Below are 22176 nucleotides of genomic sequence, written 5' to 3' on the forward strand. Positions count from 1 at the left end.
TCCCAAGTGAAAACAAACATGTATTGGTTATCCATGTCAACTGGAATACTAAAAATGCACTGCATATATCAATTACAGTGAAAGAGTTGCTTTTATTGAAAATGGATGTCAGAATATTGTGGTTGAGAACAAAAGAACGTCAAGGGATAACAATGTTATTTATTGCCTGGAAGTCCTGGGAAAACTTCCAAACTTGGCCATTGGGTTTTCTCACGGGTTAAATGGGGGTGTTGCAGGGACTAGTTCAGGGGACAATGAGGCCTTGAGCCTTGTAATCCTCTACAATGGGATGGATGCCGCAAAGGCTGCTTCACTTGTAAATAATTCTGAGGGGAGGTTTTGAGGGATCTATTTGAATCTTGATAGGAGATGTACTTTGGATTCTGCCAATTAAAGTTGTAGATTTGACCCATAAAGAGGATGATAGCTGATCTAATAAAGCCAAATAATCAGTGTCTCCAGACTCAGCTATAGTGCAGTCAATGATTATGCAAATAAAAGATGTCAAATTATCATTTAATTCACCTAATTGGTTATTTGTATCACTACTGTAAAATTCTAAAAGTATTTACCCCTTTTCTCCTGGCATAATACTTTTTTTCCAAGAAATTTCACCCCAGTAAATTAAAAGGAGTGGGGGACTAAGGAGAAAAGGATGAGTATCTTTCAAAGGGCCTAAACAAATGTGAACGAGTTCTGAGACAGGAATCTGTTGATGTTTATTAAAAAAAAAACTGCTTAAACTGGTTTAGTACTCTAAGGCAGGAGTTACTTTATAGCAGTGGAATTGAGCACCAGAAATGTAGCTCCAGTGTCCATAAGGATGGAGAAATATTCGTTTCCAATCTCGAGTGTGGTCTTTCCAAGGTGAATATGAGGAAAGATTGGGAGGAGCCTCTGTAGTTTCCTGGGGCATCATCATTAGGAATTAGGAGAGTATTGGAAAGTCTGGATAAAGGGCTGAAGGTGCCTGAAGCACTTAAGTTTCTAACAATCTTTTCCAGTTCCTTTGCAATAATAGCAGAAACCAGGGTGCTTTGGGGTTTTTGAGGTCATTTTCTAGAGCTGAAAGTTAATAATTTTAGTAGTACTTATTTTAGGTGAATTATCTATGGTATGAGTGAGTTGGTTTGCCAAGGTAACTAAATATGCTGTGGATGTAGTTTCCCATTCCATTCTGTTCTTTAAACAAAATGAGAAAGTTCACAGTTCTGTTCATTAATAAACATTGAGTTAAATGTTGCCTGGTTGAATTCAGCATCTAAATGAAGATGAGAATTTTCTTTAAAGACAATTTGCAGTCTTTTGTAATAGTCATGAACAGGTTTACCAAGCTTTTGCGTGTAAGCCTGAATTTTGTTCCAGTCAACAGGCTTAGGTAAAGCCACTGCAATTGCTCAGTGAAGATTCCTGGTAAATGTTCTTGTCAAATGTTCTCGCTAGGAGGTCTGTTTCTCTATTTCTTTTTCAGGGTATTCCTATTAGGCTAATTTTATCCAATGTTTGCAATGGCCCTCACCAATAAGCATGTGGACTAATTAATGTAAATCTGATAAACCAGGTTAGTAAATTTGAATTAACCATGTTAAATTCTTCAGCAACCCTTGGAGTTTTCAGTCACTTCAAGTGACTCTTTAACATGATTCATAACTCGGACTTAGTCTAGGGAATATAAGAAATTTGTGGGATTATTTGGATTCTCATAAGATTTAACATTAAAGACACAGGTTTTAATAGTTCAAGAGAAGAAGGAGTAGAGAGAAGTTTGGAGGAAAAGGGAAATTCAGAAAAAGAATTAAAATGAAAGAAAGGGGGTACCTGGGTGGCTCAGTCAGTTGAGCATCCAACTCTTGATTTTGGCACAGGTCATGATCTCATGGTTTGTGGGTTTGAGCCCCACAACAGGCTCCATGCTGTTAGCACAGATTCTCTCTCTCTCCCCTTCTCTCTGTCCCTACCCCTTCATCTTTCTCTCTCTATCAAGATAAATAAATAAACTTTTAAAAAGTTTAAAAATAGAATGAAAGAGTGGGGGATTGAGGACATGTGGATGGTGCAGAGAAAGTAGAGGAAAATCATGTTGAAGGTATGGCCTGCCTGAACACAAGACAGCTGCCATGCATCTTCAAAGAAGATGACAAAGGAGAAAAAAGAGACCTCAGAAGCCTTTTCTTTATTTTCCTTCCTTCCTTTCTTCCTTCCTTCCTTCCTTCCTTCCTTCCTTCCTTCCTTTTTTCCTCCCACTCTCCCTCCCTCCTTCCCTCAGTCTAGAAAACATATTTGGCAAAGAGGCAATTTTATATTCCTATAAAATATATTTTATGTATTATATAAGCTTCATAATACTAGTCAAAAGAGGCATCTCATTCACTTCTGACAATTTTAGAGCCATGGATGTCTAATTCAGTTTTGAGAAAACCTTGGGGTTTTCAAAATTATCCCATAATAGTCACTGGATTTCTAAGTTATTTTTAGTTAAATTGGTCCATTCAGTTAGCCATACCCATGAGGAAAGACTGCAGGTTTTAAACAAAAATCCAATCAGGGTACCAGAAGTAAGGACTCCCTCAAAGCCTTATGATGACTAGAATCCCATTTTGTAAAAGTTTTTCTCTAAAGTAATACATAAAAATTCCTAAACAGTACAGTTTCAACAGGAACAGCCCAGCTCCAAAAGGAATCAAACTAAAAGCCAGCACAATGCCAATATGAATAAGCCATTTCTAAAAGACTTAACAAGAAAGTACACCTCCAATAAGAACATTCCAGTTCCAAAACGAATTTGGAACAAAGGCTAACACAGTTCAAACAGGCACAGTTCCAACAAAAAGGAGTCAGACCATAGGCCAACACAGTTCCAACAGAAAGACTCCCATTCTGAAAAGCCATCAGAGCAAAGGCCAACAAGTACTCTCAGAAATGACAAATCCTTAAAACATATCACAAGTAAAACCTGAAATCAAACACAAAGAGAACAAAGATAGAAATCCAGGAGAACTTACCATCAAACTCTAGAGTTGGCAAGAAAGCAATGAGCTCAACTGGCTTTGTGGGCATCAACATCTATTTTCACCATCCTCAGAGCTGTCATGGATCTTCTCAAGATCCCACTTCCAATCACTAAATAATGTTAGATATAAACCAGTTAATTACATTGCCAGTAAAAATCAGTTCATTCGGAAATAGGAAATTGTAATTTGGGACAATTACAAGCTGTGGCAAAACCATAATCAAACAAAGGAAATTAGTGTTGCTTTTTGAGAAGAAAAAAGTTGGCGGGGTGTTGGGGGGGGGGAGGTTTCTGAATGAAAGTCCATAGGAGAAAAGCAAAAGTTCAGAGTGATGTTGTTTCCTTATTGACTGAGGTAGGGGTAGTCAATTCCTTATAGGAGATGCAATGTACGTCTTTTGGGGACTTAGAATTTATTATTCTTTCCTGTTAAAGCGTGTAATTGACAATTCATCATAAGATTGACATTAAGTGGTACTGACACTCCCACCCCCTTGAAGCCTTGCATTCTAGTACCATAAATCCACTTTAGTGAGGTATTCCTATATTAATTTTCACAATTACTTATCTCTGTTTCATGAAAGTTTTCCCCCCTGAGGTTTTATCTTGTCAGTTATTGTTCAACCTATCCTAGTTCTTTGTTATGTCTTGAATCTTTCTGACAGCCCAAGCTACCTATTTTATTTGTAAATAGCAACCAGTTGTTCAGAGTGTGCCAAACCTATCAGTGCCCCCAAAGAGGGATCTCAGTCATCACGTAAATTTAGGCTGATTGAATGCTAGGCTCTTGGAAACAGCTTTTAAAGTGTGCAAATATAGGTCTTCTGGGAAGATGGTGGTGTAGGAGGACGCTGGGCTCACCACCACCTGCTGATCACTTAGATTCCATCTACACCTGCCTAAATAACCCAGAAAACCGCCAGAAGACTAGCAGAATAGATTCTCTAGAGCAAGCACAGACGAGAGGCCCATGGAAGAGGGTAGGAAGGGTGGAGAGATGGTGCATGCTACACGGACTGCTGGGAGGGAGCCGGGGCAGAGGGGCAGCCCGCTGGCCAAGCAGAGGCCCCAAGTCTGGCTTGCAAAAGCGGAGGGGTTGACAGAGTGTGTTCAGAGAGCAAGTGGGACTTAACATCTGGGAGGTTATAGGTTAACAGCCCTGCTCGCAGAGCAGGAAGGCTGGAGGACAATGGGAGGGAGAGTCATGAGCCCCAGACGACAGAGCTCAGCTTGGCGGGGAACAAAGGCTCTCGCCATCGCCATCTCCCTCACCCATCCCCCAGCCAAAATCCCAAAGGGAACCAGTTCCTGTCAGGGAACTTGCTTGCACATCCCAAACACCCAATACTGTGCTTCTGCAGATCCATCCCTCTCCCAAATCTGATCACTGAAGAATAAGCGAACTGAGCCTGCCCCTCCTGCCCCTGTGCAACTTGATGATCCAGCCCAGCTAATACACCATATCCCCAGCACCACAAGCTTGGCAGTGTGCATACAGCCCAGATGGGCCATGCCACCCCACATGAATCCTGCCCCTAGGAAAGGGGAAGAGAAGGTACACACCAGTCTGACTGTGGCACAAGCAGTGGGCTGGGGGCAGACATCAGGTCTGGCTGCGGCCCCACCCACCAAAGTAAGTTATTCAAGACAGCACAGGGGAAGTGTCCTGCACTTCCACACCATGATGAAACAAAAGAATTCCCCTCAAACGAATCTCCAGGAAATAACGACAGCTAATGAACTGATCAAAAAGGATGTAAACAATGTAACAGAAATTAAATTTAGAAAAATAGTCATAAAATTAATAGCTGGGCTTGAAAACAGTATAGAGGACAGCAGAGAATCTATTGCTACAGAGATCAAGGGACTAAGGAACAGCCAGGAGGAGCTGAAAAATGCTATTAATGAGCTACAAAATAAAATGGAGACAACCACGACTCAGATTGAAGAGGCAGAGGAGAGAATAGGTGAACTAGAAGATAAAATTATGGAAAAAGAAGAAGCTAAGAAAAAGAGAGATAAAAATATCCAGGAGTATGAGGGCAAAATTAGAGAACTAAGTGATGCACTAAAGAGAAGTAATCTATGCATAACTGGTATTCCAGAGGGGGAAGAGAGAGGGAAAGGTGCTGAAGGTGTATTTGAAGAAATCATAGCTGAGAACTTCCCTGATGTGGGGAAGAATAAAGGCATTGAAATCCAAGAGGCACAGAGAATTCCCATCAGACGTAACTTGAATCGATCTTCTACATGACATATCATAGTGAAACTGGCAAAATACAGGATAAAGAGAAAATTATGAAAGCAGCCTGGGATAAACAGGCTCTAACATATAAAGGAGACTGATAGACTTGTGACGGACCTCTCTACTGAAACTTGGCAGGCCAGAAAGGAATGGCAGGAAATCTTCAATGTGATGAACAGAAAAAATATGCAGCCAAGAATCCTTTATGCAGCAAGTCTGTCATTTAGAATAGACGGAGAGATAAAGGTCTTCTCAAACAAACAAAAACTGAAGGAATTCATCACCACCAAACGAGCCCTACAAGAGATCTTAAGGAGGATCCTGTGAGACAAAGCACCAGAGACATCGCTACAATCATGAAACCTACAGCTATCACAATGACTCTAAACCCATATCTTTCTATAATAACACTGGACATAAATAGACTAAATGCGCCAACCAAAAGTCATAGGGTATCAGAATGGATAAAAAAACAAGACCCATCTATTTGCTGTCTACAAGAGACTCATTTTAGACCTGAAGACACCTTCAGATTGAAAGTGAGGGGATGGAGAACTATCTATCATGCTACTGGAAGTCAAAAGAAAGCTCGAGTAGCCATACTTAAATCAGAAAAACTAGACTTGAAATTACAGGCTGTGACAAGAGATGAAGAAGGGCTTTATATAATATCACAGGGTCTATCCACCAGGAAGAGCTAACAATTATAAATGTCTATGCGCCGAATACCGGAGCCCCCAAATATATAAAACAATTACTCACAAACATAAGCAACCTTATTGATAAGAATGTGGTAATTGCAGGGGAATATAATACCCCACTTAGAACAATGGATAGATCATCTAGATACAGGATCAAAAAAGAAACAAGGGCTCTGAATGATACATTGGATCAGATGGACTTGACAGATATATTTAGAACTCTGCATCCCAAAGCAACAGAATATACTTTCTTATCGAGGGCACATGGAACATTCTCCAAGATAGATCACATACTGGGTCACAAAACTGCCCGTCATAAGTATACAAGAATTGAGATCATACCATGCATACTTTCAGACTACAATGCTAGGAAGCTTGAAATCAACCACAGGAAAAAGTCTGGAAAACCTCCAAAAGTATGGAGGTTAAAGAACACCCTACTAAAGAATGAATGGGTCAACCAGGCAATTAGAGAAGAAATTAAAAAATATATTGAAGCAAACGAAAATGAAAAAACAGCAATCCAAACACTTTGGCATGCAGTGAAGGCAGTCCTGAGAGGAAAATACATTGCAATCCAGGCCTATCTCAAGAAACAAGAAAAATCCCAAATACAAAATCTAACAGCACACCTAGAGGAAACAGAAGCAGAACATCGAAGACAGCCTAAACCAAGCAGAAGAATAGAAATAATAAAGATCAGAGCAGAAATAAACAATTTAGAATCTAAAAAAACTGTAGAGCAGATCAATGAAATCAGAAGTTGGTTTTTTGAAAAAATAAACAAAATTGATAAACCCCTAGCCAGGCTTCTCACAAAGAAAAGGGAGATGACTCAAATAGATAAAATCATGAATGGAAATGGAATTATTACAACCAGTCCCTCAGAGATACAAAGAATTATCAGGGAATACTATGAAAAATTATATGCAAACAAAATGAACAACCTGGAAGATATAGACAAATTCCTAAACACCCACACACTTCCAAAACTCAATCAGGAGGAAATAGAAAGCTTGAACAGACCCATAACCAGCAAGGAAATTGAATCAGTTATCAAAAATCTCCCAACACATAAGAGTCCAGGACCAGATGGCTTCCCAGGAGAGTTCTACCAGACATTTAAAGCAGAGATAATACCTATCTTTCTCAAGCTATTCCGAAGAATAGAAAGGGAAGGAAAACTTCCAGACCCATTCTATGAAGCCAGTATTACTTTGATTCCTAAACCAGACAGAGACTCAGTAAAAAAAGAGAACTACAGGCCGATATCCCTGATGAATATGGATGCAAAAATTCTCAATACGATACTAGCAAATCGAATTCAACAGCATATAAAAAGAGTTATTCACCATGATCAAGTGGGATTCATTCCTGGGATGCAGGGCTGGTTCAACATTTTCAAGTCAATCAACATGATACATCACATGAATAAAAGAAAAGATGAGAACCATATGATCCTGTCCAGCGATGCAGAAAAAGCAGTTGGCAAAATTCCGCATGTTTTCTTAATAAAAACCCTCGAGAAAGTCGGGATAGAAGGAACATACTTAAACATCATAAAGGCCATTTTTGAAAAGCCCAGAGCTAACATCATCCTCAATGGGGAAAAACTGAGAGATTTTTCCCTGAGATCAGGGAACACGACAGGGATGTCCACTCTCACTGCTGTTGTTCAACACAGTGTTGGACGTTCTAACATCAGCAATGAGACAATAAAAGGAAATCAAAGGCATCAAAATTGGCAAAGATGAAGTCAAGCTTTCGCTTTTTGCAGATGACATGATACTATACATGGAAAATCCGATAGACTCCACCAAAAGTCTGCTAGACTGATACATGAATTCAGCAAAGTTGCAGGATACAAAATCAATGTACAGAAATCAGTTGCATTCTTATACACTAACAATGAAGCAACAGAAAGACAAATAAAGAAACTGATCCCATTCACAATTGCACCAAGAAGCATAAAATACCTAGGAATAAATCTAACCAAAGATGTAAAGGATCTGTATGCTGAAAACTATAGAAAGCTTATGAAGGTAATTGAAGAAGATATAAAGAAATGGAAAGACATTCCCTGCTCATTGATTGGAAGAATAAATATTGTCAAAATGTCAATACTACCCAAAGCTATCTACACATTCAATGCAATCCCAATCAAAATTGCACCAGCATTCTTCTCGAAACTAGAACAAGCAATCCTAAAATTCATATGGAACCACAAAAATCCCTGAATAGCCAAAGTAATTTTGAAGAAGAAGACCAAAGCAGGAGGCATCACAATCCCAGACTTTAGCCTCTACTACAAAGCTGTCATCATCAAGACATCATGGTAGTGGCACAAAAACAGACACATAGACCAATGTAATAGAATAGAAACCACAGAACTAGACCCACAAACGTATGGCCAACTGATCTTTGACAAAGCAGGAAAGAACATCCAATGGAAAAAAGACAGTGTCTTAACAAATGGTGCTGGGAAAAATGGACAGCAACATGCAGAATGTTGAAACTAGACCACTTTCTCACACCATTCACAAAAATAAACTCAAAATGGATAAAGGATCTGAATGGGAGACAGGAAACCATCAAAACCCTAGAGGAGAAAGCAGGAAAAGACCTCTCTGACCTCAGCCGTAGCAATCTCTTACTCGACACATCCCCAAAGGCAAGGGAATTAAAAGCAAAAATGAACTACTGGGACCTCATGAAGATAAAAACCTTCTGCACAGCAAAGGAAACAACCAACAAAACGAAAAGGCAACCAACGGAATGGGAAAAGATATTTGCAAATGACATATCGGACAAAGGGCTAGTATCCAAAATCTATAAAGAGCTCACCAAACTCCACACCCGAAAAGCAAATGACCCAGTGAAATGGGCAGAAAACATGAATAGACACTTCTCTAAAGAAGACATCCAGATGGCCAGCAGGCAAACGTCGCCCCTCATCAGGGAAATAGAAATCAAAACCACACTCAGATATCACCTCACGCCAGTCAGAGTGGCCAAAATGAACAAATCAGAAGACTATAGATGCTGGAGAGGATGTGGAGAATCAGGAACCCTCTTGCACTGTTGATGGGAATGCAAATTGGTGCAGCCACTATGGAAAACAGTGTGGAGGTTCCTCAAAAAATTAAAAAGAGACCTACTCTATGACCCAGCAGTAGAACTGCTAGGAATTTATCCAAGGGATACAAGAGTACTGATGCATAGGGGCACTTGTACCCCAATGTTTATAGCAGCACTCTCAACAATAGCCAAATTATGGAAAGAGCCTAAATGTCCATCAACTGATGAATGGATAAAGAAATTGTGGTTTATATACACAATGGAGTACTACGTGGCAATGAGAAAGAATGAAATATGGCCCTTTGTAGCATCGTGGATGGAACTGGAGAGTGTGATGCTAAGTGAAATAAGCCATACAGAGAAAGGCAGATACCATATGTTTTCACTCTTATGTGGATCTTGAGAAACTTAACAGAAACCCATGGGGGAGGGGAAGGAAAAGAAAAGGTTAGAGAGGGAGAGAGTCAAAGCATAAGAGACTCTTAAAAACTGAGAACAAAAGGTTGATGGGGGGTGGGAGGAGGGGAGGAGGGCACCTTTTGGGATGAGCACTGAGTGTTGTATGGAAGCCAATTTGACAATAAATTTCATATATTGAAAAGATTAAAAAATTAAAAAAAAATAAAAGTTTGTATTTAGGGACTGAGAAAATAAAAAGAAATAAATAAAGTATGCAAATATACAAAACTATGTGGGATTGAAACATATGACATGCTAGACCATACTAGGTTATCAGACATTCAACCTGGTGCATTATACACGTTTACAAGCTCCCCTATGTGAGATATGGATGCTATGGCACCTGCTGAGGATAACAAACAAACAAAAAAGATGGCACCTGCCAACTATAGCAATTCAGTGTGAGAGCAGAAAGATAGTGCCTGCTGAGATTTAAAATAAAAGTGTATAATTTAAAAATGGCACCAAACGTCTAGAGTAAAGTTGAGATCACAAAAATGGCACATATAAGTACCTCCATCCGTGAAGAGTATGCCAACAGGCTGTAACTTTCTGATAAATACTTTAAGATTAACAAATGAATCTATTTCACATATTTTCTGTATACTTTCAAACAGTTTCTTCTGCACTGAGCCCTAAGTGAGTATGCACATGAGCTATTTAACAATCTCAGTTTGTTACAGCCCTTTGGTCTCATGGATGTAAGCCAATTGGTTTTCAATGGGATATCTTAGGGACTTGTGTCTCAGGTGTAGGTCTTAAAAGTTAAGGTGACTTATGTGAGGTACAAACTTTTTGCTCCTCAGGGAGAAACCACGGGTTTGTGAGTTCCCTCTGGATTGTGGATTGCCACACTGTGGTGGGGTTAATGTCAATACTGTGCCTCATTGTCAACTAACCACCTCAATCTGGACTTTGTTTGTTACAGATGTGAAATATCTGTTTAGCTAGTTTTCAGGTTTTTATTTTCCAGAGGGAGGTTTCTATATGTAGTAGTAGATTTCATGTGTCCATGGAAGGAGGTGAGTTCAAGATCTTTCTATGTCACTGTCTTGAACTGCCTGTGAAAGAAATATTTAAAAGGAAGCTTATCATGTGTGGTTAAATTTGGCACATATCAGGATATAATCATTTATATTTTTAAGTAGCTTCAAAATTAGTAGTATACTGTTGAAAAATTAGAATTTGGTTCTATCATCTGCTATATAAATAGAGTATTTGTAGATTATTGATTTGCACTTAATAAGATTTTAAAAAAAATTTTATGTATGTACTATGTATTCTGCCAGGAAACTAAGATTTTATGAGTTACAATAATGTCCTGGTTTTGGGAGGAACTAAGATAGAAGAGTAAGTGAAGGATCCTACACTTGCCTGGTCCCTAGAACTCATATAGATAAACATCAAATCATTCTCAATACCCAAGAATTCAATATAAGAACTGAAAGAAAAATGTGCACAACTAGAAGGAGAGAAGAGGCAACATGATGGTAGGTAGGAGGTGCAGAGATGTGATTTGGGGGATAAATGGATCATGGATGTCAGGGATCAGAGGGAGAAAGATGAGAGTGAGTGTACAAGACATACACACACACACACAAAAAAACACTTCCCTAAATCCATTGACTAAGAAAACAATAGGGGCTGATTTTTATGTGTTTTTAAAACCGTGGGGCTCAAAGACTGGAGTTTTAGAGGTCTGTGGTGTGGCAGGTGTGGACCCAGCAGGCACTGCAGTGTTAATGTGGAGAAAGCAGACAGATAACTCAGGGGGCATATGGCATAATCAGAGGATCCCTGGGACACACTGGAAGAGAAGGTTCCCCTTCCTGGAGTATATCTGAGGTAGCATTGGCTCTACAGGGACAAAGAAGCCAGTGGACACTATTTCTCTGCTCTGCCCCTCAGCATAAACTAATTTCAGTAAGCAGCGCAGCACCAACATTGGTGGTCTAAACCCCTTACATCAAGCCCTACACCCCTGTGCTCTTCTGGTGCTGCTTTTCTAGGACAATTGTGCCTACAAACAATATAATGGGCCCCTTCCCTAAAAGACCATCACAACCCCACCCTGTAGCATGCACCATGTCTACTGACCATACAGTTCTGCAAAGCTTCAGCTCTAGTGGAAATAGCATCAGGTCTCTTAGCAGGAGACCAGAGCACACCTACTAAAACTTGCCACACTCTGGTCATGGTTGAAAAACTCTTCACTGCAGACAAGGAAAAACTCTTCAGAGGACTGACCTGAGAGAAAGATCAGCGAAAACATAGGATCAGAGTGCAGACAGCATACACCAGAAATAGTTGCTGAAGCACTAGGCCTTGGACACCGTATATATCTTTTTATAAAGCCATTACTCTCAGAAACAGGTAACATAACAAGCTTTCCTAACAGAGAAGAAATAGACCTAGAAAAAAGCCAAGACAGAGCAATTCATTCCAAAAGAAAAAAAAAAGATTAATCCAAAATTTAAAATAACAATCATAAGGATACTAGATGGGCTTGGCAAAAGTATAGAAGACACCAGGGAGTCCCTTAACACAGAGATAAAAGACCTAAAACTAGTCAGGCTGAAATAAAAAAATGCTATAACTGAGAGACAAAAACTGATTGGATGTAATGACCACAAGGATAGAAGACTCAGAAATATGAATAAGTTATACAGAAGATAAAATTATGGAAAATAATGAAGCTGGAAAGAAGAGAGAAAAGAAATATTGAATCACAAAGGTAGATTTAGAGAACTTAGTAACTCTGTAAAGCATAACATTTGTATCATAGGATTCCCAGAAAAAGGATGAGAGGGAAAAACGGGGGCAGAAGGTTTATTTGAGCAATTATAGTTGAAAATTTCCCTGATATGGGGAAGGAAACAGGCATCCAAATCCAGGAGCCACAGAAAACTCCCATCACAATCAACAAAAACAGGCCAACACCAAGACATAGCATAGTTAAAACTTAAAAAATATAGACATAAAGAAAAAATCCTAAAAGCAACAAGAAAAAAGAAATCCCTAATGTACAAGGGAAGACAATTAGATTAGCAGCAGATCTCTCCACAGAAATTTAACAAGGCAGAAGGGACTGACATGATATACTCAACATGCTGAAGGGGGAAAATATGCATCCAAAAATAATCTAGCAAAATTGTCATTCAGAATAGAAGGAGAGACAAAGAATTTCCTAACAAACAAAAACAAAAGGCATTCATGACCACTAAACCAGCCCTGCAAGTAATATTAAAGGCAACTCTGAGTGGGAAAGAAATACCAAAAGCAACAAAGACTGGACAGGAACAGACAACAACAACAGAAATGCCAACTTAAAAGGTAACACTATGACACAAAATTTATATCTGTCAATACTCACTGTCAATGTAAATGGGCTAAATGCTCCAATTAAAAGACACAGGGTATCAGAATGGAGAAAAAAATCATCTATATGCTGCCTGCAAGAGGCTCATTTTAGACCTAAAGACACCAGCAGAATGAGGGAATGAGGGGATGGAAAACCATCAATCACACTAATGGATGCCAAAAGAAAGCCAAAGTAGCCATAATTATATCAGAAAAAATAGATATTAAACCAAAGAAAATAACAGAAGATGAAGAAGGGAACTATATCATACCAAAAGGGTAAATCTAATAAGAAGATACAACAATTGTAAATATTTATGCCCCCAACTTGAAACACCCAAATATAAAACAATAGTAACAAATATACAGAAACTCATTGATAATAATATAATAATAGTAGGAGACTTTAACATCTCACAGCAATGGACACATTATCTAAAGAGAAAATCAACAAGGAAACAATGGCTTTGAAGGACACACTGGATCAGAAGGACTTAGAGGCAGAATATTTCCTCATAAAGCAGCAGAATACGTATTATTTTCAAGTGCAAATTGAGACATTCTTCACAATAGATCACATACTAGGTCAAAAATCAACCCTCATCAAGTACAAAAAGATTGAAATTGTACCATGCATATTTTCCAAATACAACATTATGATACTTGAAGCTAACCACAAGAAAAAACTTTGGAAAGCCCTCAAATACATGAAGATTAAAGAACATCCTACTAAAGAATGAATGGGTTAACCAGGAAATAAAAGAAGAAGAAAAATAGGTGAAAACAAAAGATGATTAAAACATTATGGTCCAAAACCTTTGCAATGCAGCAAAAGCGGTCAGAAGAGGGAATTATATACCAATACAGGTTTATCTTCAGAAGCGAAAAAAATCTCAAATACAAAACCTAACTTTACATCTAAAGGAGATAAAAAAAGGACAACAAATGAATCTTTAAGCTAGAAGAACAAGGGAAATAATAAAGATTAGAGCATAAACAAATGATAAATAAAAACAAGTGTAGAATAGATCAATGAAACAAGGAGATGGTTCTTTGAAGGAATTAATAAAATTGATAAACACTGACTCATTTATCAAAAAAGAAAAGAGGAAGGACTTAAATAAAATCACAAGTGAGGAAGAGAAATCACCAACACCACATAAATGCAAATGATTATAAGAGAATATTATGAAAAATTATATGCAGCAAATTGGGCAATCTGGAAGAAATGGATAAATTGCTAGAAACAAATAGACTACAAAAACTGAAACAGGAAGAAATAGAAAACTTGAACAGACTGATAAACAGCAAAAAAACAAAAACAAAAACAAAAAAACAAAAAAACCTGAATCAGTAATAAAAAATCTCTCAACAAACCGAAGTCCATAGCCTGATGGCTTCCTAGGGGAATTATATCAAGCACTTAAAAAGTTAATAATTATTCTTCTCAAAATATTCCAAAAAATAGTAATGGAAGAAACATTTACAAACTCTTTGTAAGAAGCCAACATTAACTTGACTCAAAAACTAGACATAGAGCCCACTAAAAAAGAGAATTACAAGTCAATATTGCTGAGGAAATTAGATGCAAAAACTCTCAAATTTGTTGAGCACTAGCAAATCATATCCAATAGTATATTAAAAGACTCATTCCTCACGACCAAATGGGACTTACTCCTGGGCTGCAAGGGTGGTTCAGTATTCATAAATATACCATCTTAATAAAGTAATTAAAAAATATATGATCCTGTCAATAGACACAGAGAACTCATTTGACAAATTACAGCATACATTCAGGATAAAAATCATAAAAATGTAGGGATAAAGTGAACCTACCTCAACATCATAAAGCCCGTATATGAAACACCTACAGCTAGTATGATCCTTAATGGGGAAAAACTGAGAATTTTCCTCTGTGGTCAGGAACAAGACAAGTACTTCCACCCTTACCATTGTTATTTAACACATTACTGGAAGACCTAGTCTCAGCATTTATAAAACAAAAAGAAATAAGAGGCATCCAAATTGGCAAGGAAGAAGTCAACTTTCACTGTTCACAGACAACTTGAGACTCTATGTAGAAAACACAAAAGAAGCCACCAAAAAATTGTAGAACTGATACATGAATTCAGTGTATCAGCAGGATACAAAATCAATGTATAGAAATCCATAGCATTTCTATACACAAATTAATTAAGGAGCAGAAAGAGAAATCAAGGAATCAATCCCACTTATAATTGTACCAAAAAACATAAGATAACTACTAAGAAACCTAACCAAAGATGTAAAAGATCTGTGCTCTGAAAACTATATAGTATTTATGAAAGAAATTGCAGGTGACACAAAGAAATGGAAAAAAATTCCATGCTCATGGATTGGAATAATAACTATTGTTAAAATGTATATACTTCCCAAAGCGATTTACACATTTAATTCAATCCCTATCAAAATGTCACCAGCACAGGCACCTGGATGGGTTGGGTGGTTAAGCACCTGACTCTTGATTTCGGCTCAGGTCAGGATCTCATAGTTCATGGGTTAGAGTCCTACATTGGTCTCTGCACTGACAGTATGGAGCCTGCTTTGGATCCTCTGTCTCCCTCCTTCTCCTCTCTTGTTCATGTGCTCTCTCTCTCTTTCTCTCTCAAAAATAAATAAATATTAAAAAAAAATACCACCAGCACTTTTCACAGAGCTAGGACAATCCTGAAATTTTTATGGACCCACAAAGGACCCCAAATGTCCAAAGCAATCTTGAAAAAGAAAAGCAAAACTGGAGGCATCCCAATTATAGCTTTCAAGTTATATTATATCACTGTAGTGATCAAGACAGTATGATTCAGTAATTGTACTGTTAGGTAATTACCCACAGTATGCAAAAATACTGATTTGAAAGGACACATACACCCCAATGATTATAACAGCATTATCAATAATAGCCAAACTATGGAATGAGTCCAAATGAGTCAAATTGAGGACAAATGTCCATGGACATTTGGACTCATTCCATAGTTTGGCTATTGTTGATAATATATATATAATATATTATTGATTATATAGTCCATATATATATGGAATATTACTGGGATAATGAATTATTATATATATTTGTATACTATATATTATATATACTATATACTATATATATATTTGTATACTATATACTATATACTATATATAATATATACTATATATATGATATATATATAATATATATCATATATATACTATATAATATAATATATAGTATATATATACTTATATATATTTATTATATATATTTATTATATATTAATATATTTATAATATATAAATATATATTTATATATACATATTTATTATATATTTATTATATTTATATGTATTTATAATATATAAATATATTAATATATATTAATATATAATATATATTGTATTATATATAGTATATATAGTATATATAGTATATATAGTATATATAATACAATATATATTATATTTATATAATTATGCATAAAATATATTTTGTATACTATAAATATAAAATATATTTATATTTTATACAATATATATATTATATATACACACACACAATGGAATATTACTAATCCTTAAAAATAATACAATCCTGCTATTTGCAATGATATGGATGGAGCTAGAGTGTATCATGATAAGTGAAATAAGTCAGAGAAAGACAAATACCACATGAATTCACTCATAAATGGAACTTAAGAAACAAAACAGATGAATATGGGGGGAAATGAGACAGGCAAACTATAAAATGGACTCTTAACTATAAAGAACAAACTGAGGACTGTTGGAGGTGAAGTGGGCATGAAGATGAATTACATGCTTGATGAATATTAAGGAAGGCACTTGTGATGAGCACTGTGTATTCTATGCAAGTGATGAATGACAAAATTATATTACTATAGCTAATATTACACTGTATGTTAACTAACAGGAATTTAAATTTAAAAATTAATGAAAAAGTAATAGTTTCCTGTGGTTCATGTTGTCTTTATCATGTTTTCAATTACTTAAATTGGAAAACTGAGTCTTTTCAATAATAGAAGAATGAAAATTTCAGAACTGTTAAACTTTCTGTATTTACCTTTGAAATCTTTTTTACAATGAACTTTATTTAATTTTAATTCTAGTATGATTAACATACATTATATTAGTTTCAGGTGTACAATATAGTGATTCAAAAATTCTATACTCAATCAGGTCTCATGAGGACAATGCAATCTTTCATCTCCAACACCTGTTTCACCCATACCCTGCCCACCTCCCCTCTGATAACCACCAGTTTGTTTTCTGTAGTTAAGAATCTGTTTTTGGTTTTCCTCTGTCTTTTTTTTTTGTCCTTTGCTCATTTGTTTCATTTCTTAAATTCCACCTGTTGAGATTTTTCTTGTTTCTTGAAGCAGACCTGTATTGCTATAATATTCTCTCTTAGAAATGCTTTTGCTGCACTCAAATAATTTTGGACCAATTTTAATTCATTTTAATTTGTCTCCATGTATTTTTTATTTCTTATTTGATTTCTTGTCTGACCCATTCATTATTTAGTAGCATGCTCTTTGAATTCTCTTAATTTTCTTTGGTTAAATGTATACCCAAATAAAGTTTCACATTTTTTTGTGATCCTATTTAGATAAGTCATCAAATCTTTTGACATGAAGACAGCTTCCCAAAATAAAGTTATACTTGGAGTAATCTGACCTTAAGTTAGTTTAAAAATCTAAACTAAATTTTAGGCTATCAGGGAGCCCCTAGAAAAATATTTTCCTCTTCTTGTAAACTAATGACACTATTTTTTCAGGCTTATTTGATTATTTAAACTTTAGGAGAAGCATTATCAAATAAGTTATAAAACTTCTTAGGTTATATGTGTATGGGTATATGTTACTAATTCATTTATTCCACAAATTGTATGACGTTTACAGAAGTTTAATAACTTCATTCTCAAGTTATTATTTTTAAATGTTGTGTGTCGCAGAAATAACTAATTTTCCTTATCAAGTGAATGATCCTCAGAAATTTACCCATAGCCTTTTAAAGCCATTTCTCACTCATTGGTTCTTATTTGCAATTAGCTAAAGATAAGAATACTCTATGATGATAATATTTAAGTAATTTTCAGTCTATGCCTCTGGACTGATTAAGAATTTTATGAACCATTGAAGAAAGGGATTGATACATAAAACTACTGACCCATGTCAAGTGGGATTCATTCCAGAGATGCAAGCATGTTTCAACACATACAAATGAATTGATGTGGATATACCACATTAAGTAAAATATAAAAATATAGGATTTACTCATTATATGCATAAACATTGATAAAATTTAACATCTATGTATAATTAAAAAAAACTCTCAAGAAAGTGGGTATGGAGGAAACCTATCTCAACATAACAGAGGCAATATATCACAAGCCCACAGCAAACATTATACCAAATTGTGAAAACTGAATTTTTTCTCTAAAATAAGGAACAAGATTGGGTTCCCACTCTTACATTTTTGTTCAACATAATATTTGAAATCTTAGCCAGAATAATTAAGCAGAAAAAAGAAATAAAAGCCATTCAAATATGAAGGTAAAAGTAAAACTGTCACTATATACAGATACATAATTTTATGTATAGAAAACTCTAAAGACTCCACCAAAAGACACTTAAAACTACTAAACAAATTTGGTAAAGTTGCAGTAAATGAAATGAAGATACAAAAATCAGTTGTGTTTCTGTACAGTAATAATGACCGATCAGAAAAAGGAAATAAGAAAATAATCTCATTTACAATTTCATCAGAAAGAATAAAATATCCTGAAATAAATTTAACCAGAGGTTAAAAACCTGTACAATAAAAACTGTAAGACATTGATGTACAGATCTTAATAAGACACAAATAAATGGAAAGACCTAATGTGCTCATAATGTACTAGAAGAACTTATACTGTTAAAATGTCTATATTACCCAAAGCTATCTATGGATTCAGTACAATCCCATTCAAAATTTCAATAGCATTATTCACAGAAGTAGAAAAATAATACTATATTTTGTAAGGGAGCAAACAAGACCCCAAATATTCAAAACAGTTGAGAAAGAATAAGTTGTCAGTGTCACACTTTCTGATTTTAAACTATATTGTAAAGTTATAATTGTCAAAATTTGATGGTATTTGTATAAAAACAGACACAAAAATCAATGGAAAAGAAAAGAGAGAACAGTAATAAGCATCCATATGTTGTTAATTGATGATAAAGGAAACAAAAATATACAATGTGAAAAGGAGGTTTCTTCAATAAGTGTTGTTGGAAAAATTGTAAGGCCACATGGAAAAGAATGAAACTGGACCACTATGTTACACCATACACAAAAGTCATCTCAAGACTGACTAAAGATTTAAATGAAAGACCTGAAAATACAAAACTCCTAGAAAAAGAAAAGACATAGACATCAGTCTTACTGACTTTTTTTTTTTATTTGATGGCAAAACAAAGGTAACAAAAGCAAAAATTATCAAGTGGACAAAATTTAACTAAAAAGTTTTTGTATTTTTGACAGTGCACGTGGCTGTTAACTTAGTTTAGAAGGATAAATGGCTAGATGTGGGATTATGTATTGTTTCATTCGCTGTGGCCAATATTTTAGTTAGAGTAAGGGACTTGAAGGTAACGCAATTGAAAACTTGGTGACAATAAAATATTGGAAAAGTATGTGGGCAACCCCCTCTCAGTAGGCCAAAATATGAAGATATTTGCATCTCATGTGAATGCCAACAAAAGGGTGACCTTAGTAGAGGGGGGCTTTAATAATTAAATCATAAATGCTGTGGATACCAGTCATCTTCCTTTCACAGTCACTCCTATTATAACCCAATGGACTTATGAACAAAGTAGCCATGGTGGCAGAGATGGATGTTATACATAGGTCATCAACAATGATTTCCACTCATAAAGGCTGTGTGCCTAATCTAACAGCAGCTGACAGTAACACTGAGTCCCTTATATGGCACCATTCCACGGGATGTCCATCTAACTACTGGGTAGCAAATTGACTGTAGTGGATTCCTTTTATAATGGGAGGGACTGTCTTTTGTCTTAACTAGAATAGATTCTTAAATTTGATACAGATTTGCCCTGCTTCCATGCAATGCTACTGCCATAACTATCATTCATGAGTTTAAGGATGCCTAAACCACTGTCAGAATATTTCACTAAGGGGCGCCTGGGTGGCGCAGTCGGTTGAGCGTCCGACTTCAGCCAGGTCACGATCTCGCGGTCCATGAGTTCGAGCCCCACGTCGGGCTCTGGGCTGATGGCTCAGAGCCTGGAGCCTGTTTCCGATTCTGTGTCTCCCTCTCTCTCTCTGCCCCTGCCCCGTTCATGCTCTGTCTCTCTCTGTCCCAAAAATAAATAAACGTTGAAAAAAAAATTAAAAAAAAAAAAAAAGAATATTTCACTAAACTTCAGATAAAGGAACTTTCTTCACAACAGAAGAAATGTGTCAATGGGACCATGCTCATAGAATTCGTAGTCTTACCATCCTTCTGGCATCCTGAAGCAGATGGCTTGATAGAATGATGAGAGGACATTTGAAGACTCAGTTAAAATGCCAGCCAGGTGGCAATATGTTGCAGTACTGTGGCAGTTTTCCAGGAGGCTGTATATGCCCTTAATCAGCATTTAGTATATGGTATTGTTTCTCTAATAGCTAGGATTCATGGGTTCAGGAATTGATGGGTGGAAATGAGAAAAGGCACCACTTACTATTACCAGTAGTGCCTACTACCAACAGTTTTGCTTCCTGTTTCTATAATATTATACTCTTCTGACAAAGAATTCTTAGTTCCAGAGTAAAAAATGCTTCCAATAAGATGCAAAATAATTATTCCCCTAAATGGAATTTAAAACTGCTACATGGTCACATTAAGCTTCCCATGCCTCTGAATCCGTAGGTAAGAAAGAAATTTACTTGGCTGGCTGGGATGATTGAATATAAGGTGAGAGAACTCATAGCTGGACATTAGTTGAAGCAGTGAAAGCATATTTGTTCAGGAATATTGTAATAGAGAAACAAGAACTTCAGTAAGGAATCTTGTTAAAACCTATATACAGCATGAGTAAGTAGGAATTTATAGCCAAGGAGCCTAGTGGCAGTCAAGGCTTAGAAAATTTATAATAAGTAAGAGCAAGGGTAAGGGGGTATCTGGGTTAAATGACCTAACAGGGAATCCAAGCCAGGTTTATCAGTCACCATCTGTCAGTCACCTGGCAAATGGTAAAGGATGAGAAAATTGTGTGTGTGTGTGTGTGTGTGTGCATGCGCGTGTGCCAAGGGTGATCAAACATGTTCAATTAGGAATGCTTGTCAAATTGACTTCACGTGTTTCTTACTAAGGGTTTATAAAGAAATACACATATAGCCTATTAGAAATTTCAGGAGCCTGACTAAGGTTTCGTCAAGTGAAGAATATTTGTCAAACTCATCAATTGTTCAATAAAATAAGAGTTATTCTTCCTTTATTTGATCAACCTAAGTCCATTTAATCTTTGGTCATCCTTTGTTCATTAGGAACCAGTTGAAAGAGACTTTGAAAGTTGGTGGTGGAGTAAGAGGACCCTCAGCTGGCCTTATCCCATGAACACAACTAAACAACTATCAAATCATCCCAAACCCCAGAAATTGACCTAAAGAATGACAGAACAAATTCCACAACTAAGGGAGACAAGAGGCCACATTAACAAAGGTATGAAGTGCAGAGACATAGTTTAGGGGAGGAATAGATCACAGGTGCTGTGGAAGAGAGGGAAATATGGTCACAGAGAAGGTCTAGAGAGAGAGGAGCACATAGGAAAATGTTTCCCCAAAGCCATTGGTTTGGAAATGAGAGGGGCTGAATATTGAGAATTCTTGTTACCAGTGGGAATTAAAGCCTGGAGTTTTCAAGGTAAGTGGGCTTGGCTGGGATAGAGCCAGACACTGCACTCTTCCTGGGGAGAAGGCAGGCAGACATACTAGGGGAAGATAGGTTGGAAACAGCGATCTGAAAAATGCCTGGGCACTGTTTGGGGTGCGCGGTGGAGTGACTATTCACTCTTATCAGAGCATGTACCTGAGAGACAGCATTCATGGAGATGCCTCTCTGGGAACAAATGAGCTGGCTAGCGTCATATCCCTCCCATGCATCTCAGCAAAAACAGCCCACCTACAAGAAGCAGTGCGGTGACACACTGGCTTCCTCATGAGCTTACACCAAGGCTCACTGCCTCCCAGTACTCTGACTTGACTTCCAGAGAATCAATCTTGCATCAGTCCCAGAGGGATGGGTC

The 22176-nt window shown here is 36.7% G+C and overlaps 1 long non-coding RNA gene across 1 annotated transcript; it reads left to right on the forward strand.

The window, feature by feature from the left end:
* The first annotated feature begins 1470 nt into the window (after positions 1 to 1470).
* Positions 1471 to 21601, forward strand: LOC121042605 (uncharacterized). The gene is made up of 2 exons (XR_005796323.1): positions 1471 to 1561; positions 21419 to 21601. It is a non-coding gene; the product is annotated as an uncharacterized LOC121042605 (long non-coding RNA).
* Positions 21602 to 22176: the final 575 nt, after the last annotated feature.

This window comes from Herpailurus yagouaroundi, unplaced genomic scaffold, assembly GCF_014898765.1.
Source record: "Herpailurus yagouaroundi ecotype Mexico unplaced genomic scaffold, PumYag 185, whole genome shotgun sequence".
Lineage (NCBI taxonomy): Eukaryota > Metazoa > Chordata > Mammalia > Carnivora > Felidae > Herpailurus > Herpailurus yagouaroundi.